Here is a 10,939-nt window from a genome sequence, read left to right on the forward strand (position 1 = left end):
TACCGCATTTGCATGCTCTTCCAGCTATCAACGACTCCTTTGTTTGGAGATCTCAGCAGCATTTTACGGCTGCTTCGTTCAGGGCTGTTTGGCTTAACTCCTTGCACTCTAATCAGACTCTACTTCCTCTCCTGCTGTAGCGTATTTGGAAAGAGGTCTTGCCGCCACGGATTCAATTTTTTCTTTGGTTACTATCGCGAGTTCGTATCTCCGCGAATGTCACTTTGATAAAGAGAGGTATTTTGGACGATAATAGCTCTTCTTGCCTTCTGTGTTGTGAAGATGAATCAAGTATTCATATCGTGTTACATTGTCAATTTGCTTGGTCTTTTTGGTCGGCTATTTTATTTCAATGTAATGTCAGATGGGCAGTCCTGTTATCTCTTGACGACTTCTTTTCTCAATGGATAGCATTATCTGTTGGCAGACACCGTAGCTTATGGAAGCTCATTTGGTTTTTTGGCTTGTGGCATCTTTGGAAAGCGACAAACAAACGGGTTTTTGAAGACGAAGAGATAGATATTCACTCATTGGGTTTCCTTTGTATTCACAAAGCCGTAGATTTTTACAGATCTTCGAATCAAGATTTTAGCTATTCAGGGAATGATGTCTTCCGATGTTTTGATTTTTTTTTGCTTTGGCTCTGAGTAGCGTTTTCTGTAATGCTTTTTTGCCTCCCACTTCTTTGTGGTTGAGCTAATCTACTTATCATTTATCAAAAAAAACTTATGTATATTGGGATCAGATTATGAGATTGATTGCACTTTCAGATCATGGGAATTGGCATTTAATAGATCTATTGCAAACTGCAAAATGTGTTTAATTCAAGATGTTAATTTGCTTTACAAGACATGATAAGTTTGATATTGATTTTTTTGTATTTGTTTTCTTATAACTTTGAATTTTTTAAGCATAAACAGTTTTTAAAACAATATATGTTTTTGTCTTATGAAACAGGTCGTTCTACTTCTTCAATTGCACCATATTCTGAAATTGCGTTAAGCGATAGTCATTTTTTGTGAGTAAGGTACGTTTTGCCTCTTAATATTTTTTAAGTTCTTTTTTTTAGATGTATTAGCAATAGCATGATAAATGTTTGTTTTCTTCATCATGTGGTATCATGTTGTTGCATTTCTTTAATTTATTTATTTTCTTAATCCTACATTTGCCCAAGCTGCTTACTAGTTTTGCTGCCATGATTTGATATTGTATTACTTTCTAGGAAAATGGCACCCGATAAGCAATGGATGAATCTCACTAATGTTGATAGGTTATATAAACCATACGAAACTGGGAGTAAACAGTTCATAAGTTATGCTTTTATGAATAAAAATGAGGGACAGAAAGTTCGGTGCTCATGTGTTAGGTGTAACAATACATGTTCTGCAAATCGTGAAACAATTCGATCTCATTTAATAGTTATGGAATAATGGAGAATTATACCTTTTTGTATCATCATGGTGAAAGAGCTGGTGAATCTGATACCCAAAGGAGAATCAGAAGACAATGAAAGTGCCGAGGAAATTGAAGATATCATAAGAGATTTATTTCCTAGTATGAAAGAAAGTGAATTTGGCAGTGATCCCTCAAATTGTGAAGTGCGCGGAGAGGAACCTAATCCTGAAGCAAACAAATTTTACAAGCTTTTAAAAGATTTAGATGAAGAAGTTTATCCTGGATGCGAAACCTCAAAATTAGCTGCAGTGATCAAACTAATATTTCACATTAAGAGTCTTAGTCACTAGACTAATAGATCTTTTGATATGTTACTGGAATGGCTGATTGAAATACTCCCACTTGGTTGTACTCTGCCAAAATCATATTATGAGGCAATACAGATTGTAAAGAATTTGCGTCTATCTTATGACAAAATAGATGCATGTACCAATAATTGCATGCTCTATTGGAAAGAAGAAGAAAAATATGACTTGTTCAAAATTTCTGGTAGTTCTAGATGGAAGGAAAATAGTTGCAATGGAGAAGTTAAAGTTAAAAGTAATGGCAAGAAAGTACCCAAAAAAATATTGCGTTATTTTCCTTTAAAGCCTAGACTTCAGAGATTGTTCATGTCCAAAAAACAGCTTCTTTAATGAGATGGCATCATGGTAGAAAGGATGATGGAGTGATGAGGCATCCTGCTGATTCTGTAGAATGGAAATCTTTTGATGAGCTTTATAAAACATTTTTATCAGAGCCTCGCAATGTAAGACTAGGTCTTTCTAGTGATGGTTTTCAACCATTTACTCACTCGAAAACTCCGTACAGTATATGGCCAGTAATACTAATTCCTTATAATTTACCACCGTGGATGTGCATGAAAGAATCTAATCTTATTCTTTTAATGGTAATCCAAGGTCCTGAGAGTCCTAGAGATGCAATTGATGTTTATCTTAAACCTTTAAAAGAAGAGTTGAAGGAGCTTTGGGAAGTCGGTGTTGAGACTTTTGATGCCTCTACTCGCTAGAATTTTAGATTGCACGCATCTTTGCTATGGACAATCAATGATTTTCCGGCGTATGGAAACTTGTCTGGGTGGAGTACAAAAGGTAAATTAGCATGTCCTTGTTGCAATAAAGAAACTCGTTTAATGCGGTTAACTAATTGTAAGAAGCAATGTTACATGGGTCATCGTCGTTATCTTCCAAGTGACCACAAATGGTGAAATGACAAAAATAAATTTGATGGGGAAATAGAGTTCGAATCTCCACCAAAGATATACTCTGGCATTGATGTCCTCGATCAAGTAAAGGATATTGCAGGAATCCCTTTGACTAAGGATAGCAGCAAAAAGGTAAAAATATCACATAAGAAAAGAGGCAATAATTGGAATAAGAAGAGTATATTTTTTGAAGTTACTTATTGAAGTAGCCTTATAATACGCCATAATTTGGATGTGATGCACATTGAAAAGAATATATGTGAAAGTGTGATAGGAACAATTATGAGTATAAAAGTTTTGAGTAAGGACCATTTGCAGGTTCGACTAGATTTGAAAATGATGAATATATGACCAAAGTTGCATCCAATTCATAACCGGGACAAGATTGAGTTACATGCAGCGTCTTACACGTTATCTAAAGAGGAGAAGCATTTAGTTTGTTTATTCTTGAAGTAATTAAGAGTACCAGATGGGTTTTCATCTAATATTTTTCAAAGTATAAACAGTAAAGAAGACAAAATTTCTGGTTTTAAGAGCCATGACTATCATATTATTTTACAACATCTACTATCTCTTGCAATACGTAGTCTTCTTCCAAAAAAGGTACTCGAACTTCTTATTGAGTTATCTTTATTTTTTTCTAGTTTGGGTGCTAAGAGATTGAGTGTGGATGAGTTGGAGCAAATTGAATCTCAAATCCCAATAACTTTGTGTAAGTTAGAACAAGTCTTTCTCCCTTCATTTTTTGATGTCATGGTACACTTGCCCATTAATTTAGCATATGAGGCTAGGATTGGTAGACCAGTCCAATTTAGATGGATGTACCCTATTGAGCAATCACTATACGGATTTAAGAAACTCGTTCGTAATCCGGCTCATCCAGAGGGCTATATCGCAAGAGAGTGCATGACCCTTTGCTCAAGGTACCTAAACAGAATTGAAACAAAATTTAATAGGCTCGAAAGGAATTATGATTGTGGTTCTTATCCATTTGATAGTGAATTATCCATATTTTCACATAACGAACAAAAGCTTGGAGCTGGTGTTTCTCGTAACCTCTCTAATGATGAGTGGAACATAGCTCATAGCTATATTTTAAAGAATTGTGATGAAGTGCATCCTTTGCTCGAGTAAGTGATTATTAATAAACTTTAATTTTATTTAACATAAATCTTGTATAACCTTTTAATGATGTAATGCAGAGAATATTCTCAACTTCATGCAATTAATATGCATCAAACATCAAATGATAAGTGGAATAAATCTTTTATTATTTGGTTCAAAAATAAGGTAAGTTAAACTTTTAACTAATGCCTATGTCAATATTGAATTCAAATAATTAGGATTAACACTAGATTTTGTTTGAAGGTTGCCCAAATGCAAGTCCAAGAAAACGACGTTGAAATCTTATCATTATCTTGTGGGCCTTCTAAATATGTGACGTACTTTAATGGTTATATTACAAATGGATATAGGTTTAGAGTGCAGAGTTCTGATAAGAGGCATAGAACACAAAATTGTGGGATTTGTGTAAGTAGTGATATTGGCATGGAATCCGAATATGTTGATTATTATGGAGTATTAACTGAAATTCTTGAATTGAAGTATCTGGGAGGGAAACATGTTGTTTTGTTTCGGTGCAAATGGTTTGATATGCATGATAATGAGAAAGGAGATAAAATAGATGAGTATGGATTAATAAGTATAATCCTCGACGTACTTTGAAAACGAATGAACCTTTTATTTTAGCTAATCAAGCGTCACAAGTCTTTTATGCAACCGATAACACTAATAAAGGCTAGAATGTTGTTATCAAAACACGACTTCGTGATTTATTTGAGATGTAAATTGACAAAGAAGACGAGAGCATTGAAGTGGTTGGTTTAGCTGAAGCATATCAAAATATTGAATCATTCAATTTTGAGTCTATTGTTCATGCTTCCTTAGATAGTACTGAAAATAATTGGGCAAGAGATGATTTGGAGCCAGTGATAGTTGAAATTCCTATTACTAGAAAAAAAAAACGAAAGGCGGTTTCATAAATGGTAAAATAACTTTTTTACTACTTGATGTGATATTCATAGTTTATAATATATTTCTTTTACTATCCTTCAATTGCATAGAGATTTAAAGCCTTAATTTATATTGTGGGTTTCTTATTTTTTATGTTTCTCTATCAATTTAATTGTTGCTTTTAATTTGCAAGTTGTTAAATTCTTTAATTATTATTAGGCACTAAATAAGTTAGGAAATTTTGTATGTTTGAATTCATATAATCTGCATATGCAGATTATCAAAATAATCTGCTTATAGACAGATTATCAAATGCAGATTATTAATATAATCTACATATGCATATTATATTCAAATCTGCATATGAAGATTATAAGAATATAATCTGCATATGCAGACTATTTATTAATAATCTGCAGAATACAATCTACACATGCAGATTATAGGAATATAATATGCATATGCAGTTTGAAACTTCAATAAATTAATAAATTCATTCTTTTTACTTATTTTAATTGTTGATTTTCATTGTTTCTACTATATTTATTTAATATGTTTTAATTTGTATTCATTGATTTTGTATAATTATCTTGAAAGATGCTATCGGGCAATACAAGAAATGACAAGGCTTTCACTAAAAAGATGGAAATTATATTGCACCCGATTCGATAGCTAAAAATAGCAAGTTTGTGCTGAAACCATATCAACCACCACCATTTAAAGAAAATGTTTCTCAACAAACTGTCCAACATGGAAGTAAAGGTATTGTTTTATCAATGTTTGAAAAATGACTACCTTTTATTATTATGAAAAAGAAATTGTCAATTTTGGTTAAGTATTATGACTGCATTTTTAATTGAAATCTAATGAATATTTTGTGCGTTACTTGGCAAAGATCCTTTGGGTTGTCACACTCTTGTTGTGCACTACGGTGAGGCACAATATAAGGATAAGAGTTCTGGCAAATTTGTTTATTGGATCTTTTAGATCTATGTAAACCGTTTGTCGATGTCAATTATGTTGGTCTCAATATCACCTATGGAGATGGGAAGCAATTAAGGACTGATGTTGATGTCTTTGCTATGCTTCAAGCACATTAGAATGTAGAAGTCATACATATTTATGTAGATAAGGATAACGTAGATGAGTCGTTTCCTTATAAAAGTCCAGAAAATAATTCAAATTCAGGTAGTCCTATTATATAAATGATGTTTAATTGTTATTCTTCTATTTTATTTACATTTTTATTTGATCATTATCTTTTAGGTAGCCACTTTGTGTCTCTAAATAATCACACCATATCAGATTGTTGTACGCAACCAGCTCCGAGAGTTATAAATGTCAAAATTTTGGGCGATCTCAAGAGAAACAAGAATGTGGGAGTACATGGCGATGTTATTGAGAGGACATAAAGAGTTAGTATAGTTCGACTATTTACAACAATTTCTAAAAATTATGACATCCATGACGGCCTTACAGCAATCAGTGTGCCTCAAGTTAACAAGGCAAGTACTTTACTACATTTATTTATTATTTAAATCTAATTGATATTTATTAATTAAAATTTTACTATTTAAATTATTATATTCTTTTAGGATTTTAATGTGCCACTAGAAGCTTGTGGTTATTACTTAATTGCAAAGTACACACCCATGACTGAAAATGGAAAATCTGGTGAATCCGTGTTTGCTATATCAGAAACATTTGTCAAAAGTAAGTAATTGTTATTGAGCTAAAATTTTATATTTAAAACTTCATCTTTGAAACTATAATTTTATGAAATTAATTATGAGTTACTTATTTTACTTAACAGATCCAATTTCTGAGGAAAAAAAGAGAGTTCAAGGAAGAAACAAGAACAAGAAAGTTGCAAATCTTAAACCTGGAGAGAAACTTGAGATAGAATCTATAATAATCATGTTGTGGGAAAGAATCATGAACACTGGTTAAGACACTTGGGAAAAGTTATACGTGACCCTAATATTTGTCCTATACGAGTGAAAACATGGAAGGATATCAAAGAAATTGACAAGCAACATTTGTGGACTTCAGTTACTGTACGTTATATTTCTTTCTGATTGCAAATCTATATAAATTTGAATCTTGATTAAATATTTTATATTGACATGTTATAGGAATATGTTCATAAATCTGACATTGAGGCGTATCGTGAAAGAACGTTAGAGTATATGAATGCTTTGTGGACAGCTTGGAGATCAAATTTGAATGTACAATATGTGAGACCGTGCAAAACTAGAGTTGATGCTATAAAAAATGTGCCTGAAGAGATAGAATCTGATGATTAGAAGTGGCCTGTGGAAAACAAATTTTTAACTGATACATTTCAGGTATAATTATATTGATATAAAGTATTAAATAGTATGAAAATTGTGTAAATTTCTTGATTATTTAACTTTGATGCTAATTCTTATCTGATGTTTTGTTGAATAGAATATTAGTACTCGAAACTCCATCAATAGAAATAAATTAAGCATACCTCACCGTTGCGGAAGTAAGCCACATAGACAAATTATGTATGAAAAGGTAATGAAGTTGTCTAGTCACAATTTTTATTTTTATTTTTTCTTGTCCTTAGAGTTATAACGTTTTACTAAGAGATTATCATGTTATTGGGAGGCAAAGATGGTAACCCACCCGACATGGGAACTATGTACTTTGAAACTCGAAACAAAGGTAGAAAGTTAGTTGAACCCGAAGCAGAAAACAAATATGTACGTCTGTTTAGTTTTCAATTTCAAAAGAAACCTTTTTAATTTCCTTGCAATTGAATTCATTTTGATAATTATTATGTTTATTCGTAGAATGAGATCATCAAGACTATTCAATCTGATACATTACTCCAAAACCTTGAAATTCTTGACAAATGCTTTGGGCAATAATGTCATAGTCATATTATGGGTTATATGGTGGAGGAATGAAGCGAAAAGATTTTCATAAATCATCAAAGTCGGTATATGTGAAAGAGCTTGAGGCTAGGCTTCGTGATAAGGAAGAAGAAAATTGCATTCTCAAAAGGCGCATGGAGAGCTTTGAAAGTACATTAAAAAAGATTGAAAGTGGCTCCTTGCAATCTTCAATCGTGCCACCAACATCTAGCAATGAGGTTAGTTTACCTTGCATTTTAATAATGTACTTTATGTGTTATTACTTTTTAATACTTATTATTTGCTTTATGTTGTGTATTTAAGATTGAAAGTGAAAACATTTATTTGAAACTAACTAATACAATAAATTTTATTGGTTACATGATGTTGATTTGAATAGTGTTAGTATTAAAATTGATGTCACGGTTGAAATTTATGTGTTTTTCTTTATCGTATCTCTCGGTCTATATACTTTATTTACTCATTCTTGATGAGTTTCTTAATCCATTCCACCTTTCTTGTCATATACTGTCTTTAGCAATGTCATCACTTTCATCTCTACTACTTATCTCGCTTACCCCTTATCGACTATCAGGTCTATTAACCCGTTCTCTTCTATTTATTCTTATCTATCCCCTTGTCCTTGCGGAAAGCTTTGCCAACTCCTATGACGCTTGTTGACATTTTTTTAATACTCTTCATGATATCCTGATCCTTGTGATCACTATCTTGTTTGACTTCTCTTTACTAATGTATTGACATCTTACAACTTATTCGCATTAGTTTCTTTTTTACTTTGCTTTTCTTCTTATTGTATTCTCACTATTCGCAACAAGGCAAATTTATCCTTTATGTTTCTATTACTATAGCATTAACTCTTGGTTTATGCTTATCATTAACATCTTACTCATTTATCCAAACGTGTGAATTCATACTTCGTATGTCTACATCTTATTTGACCTCCGTCATAATGGACCAGTGCACTTCCCATTTGTCTAGCACTGTCAACAAGCTAATTAGATTCTTTATCAGTCTGGGTCAACTTTCCCACTACTGTGATCCTAATCCTCTCACAAATCTTATATAAATTCGGACTTGGTCTGTCATCAAATCCGGGGCGAACCTACTTAACCGATTAAACTTGATATCATAGTCTCGAGTTTATTCATCTCCTCGAGTTAACGGCACTAGCTTTTCTTGATTGTCCTCAATCAAGGCAAACGGTAGAAAGAATTCCTTAAATCGGGTCACTAACTCCGTACATGTTGCTTGCCATTATCGGTCCAATTATTTGTCGAAACTAATCTTTGGTTGGACCTTTCATTGATATCCCTATCAATTTTTTTTTACCGTTTGTCCTTCGTTCGCTTAAAGTCTGCGAGCAATTTTCTCCGCTACGTCTAGAAAATTTAGCGCATCGTTCGATCTATCAATCTCTTTTGGACACCATTTCATGTATATCAATATCTAATCTCTATCAGTGTTTCTCTTTTCTTGTTGATACTGTCTTTGTATCAACTGCGTCATCATTAGCATACAATTTCTTATATTAGTTACTTCTGTTGTCAACTGATTACTATCATCGCTGGGTTGTTACGGCACTTCTGGTGCCTGTACATTCCCACTTTGTCTACTCTAGATCTCTTTTAACCTCCGCCTTATTTGCGACCTCTACTTGCCGAATGGACTGGGTATATTCGCCTTCCGACTTCGGGTCTTTTCTCTGGTCTCATATACTTGCTATGTTGTAGCACACGCTCGAGTAGTTCTTCGTTTTGCCATACTATATATAAGAAATCCTGATAAATTCCTTAAGACATAGTATACGCCAGCCAGCGCAATTAAACATCGAGCGCGTAGGCTGAACCTTAGGAACTATCTCATTCCTTTAGGCCTTCTATGGATACGTTTGTTCTTTAAGTCCCATGAGTATTTTACTTATTTTAGACTTAATAATCTCAGAATCATGTACTCGCGTCGTACATATTCTATGCGTGTCACTATCATAGCTATAAACGATCTATGTTAGCCGAATCTAAAGAAAATCAGTGTTCCCTAGATTTTTCTTGGCTACGTCGCCTATCTTATGTCTTGCGAGCATTTCGCTCAGCATAGACTTAGCAAACTTTGCAGCATTTAATCATAAGAACTATTTATATTCATAACAATCGATTATAATATATACATTTCATGTATAATATAAATTATCACAGGCTTACATACCTGTGAGCATATCACTCTCTTGAGTGATTGCGTTTTGCAGCGCGTCGCATATCTCATCAATCATATACTATCCAATCAATTAATTCAATCATAGTCCATAACGATATTCTTAATCATTTGAGTCTCGAGAGTATACAACTCTTCGCAGACTATAGATACTCGAAAGTGTATTGCTTACTCGAGTAAACACAAAACATAATTTGTGCTCATGCACATTCCTAACTCGACTCCTAATAGCACATATAGGAGGGGACGTCTTTGTAAAACGATTGAAAAATCGATGAAAAAGATGATAACGTTCAAAAGACATGACTAGAAATCCCTATAACCCGCAGTAGTTCCTAGGAAGTAACTGACTCTTTCCTATACTCCAATCACAAGAGAACAATGGCCTAGGAACATTAAACCATTGCTCTGATACCACCTTTGTCACGACCCAAATTTATGAGTCGCGACCGGCGCTAGGGAATGGGAGTGGTAGCTCCGAAACCCGTAGCAAGCCTAAAATCCCGTGTAAATTTTTTGCAAATCAAATCATATTTCATATATCAAAATACATGTGACCCCATTTTACAAAAAACATCAGAGTTAAAATGCGTTGTACAAATACGTTGTACAAATACACATACAAAAACATCTAGACTACTGCGGACCGCTAGAATGAAAACCTTCGTTTTCGTCTTGTACAAATCACTTCCGAGAATTAGAACTTCGGAAGATTGACTCTCCAAATCATATCATGCTATCCCTGAAAAATGGGATGAGCAACGGGGTCAGTCTAAAAATGAGTGAGTTCACCAAATTACACGCAATATCACATAAAGGGTTAAAACCGTTGAAAACCTATTTTATATATAGAAAATACTCTTTTGAAATCATATTGCATACCCTGTTTACTTTCCTTCATAACTCTTTGTTTATATCATGAACTTATAGTTTATACGTATTTAACATCTTTGATTATATTATGGTATTGATATTTTTCTTTCTCGTTTTGTTGGACTAGTTTTCGATCGAATCTTAAATCTTAGGTTATATCATCATGATCCTAAATCGAATTAAATCATTGGCAAGTCTCTTATGACTTGATCCTTATGATTGGGTCCCGAGATAGTTCAACCGAGTTACCTTCAACCATATGGCACAGTCCCGAGATAGT

This window comes from Mercurialis annua, linkage group LG7, assembly GCF_937616625.2.
Source record: "Mercurialis annua linkage group LG7, ddMerAnnu1.2, whole genome shotgun sequence".
NCBI classification, from domain to species: domain Eukaryota; kingdom Viridiplantae; phylum Streptophyta; class Magnoliopsida; order Malpighiales; family Euphorbiaceae; genus Mercurialis; species Mercurialis annua.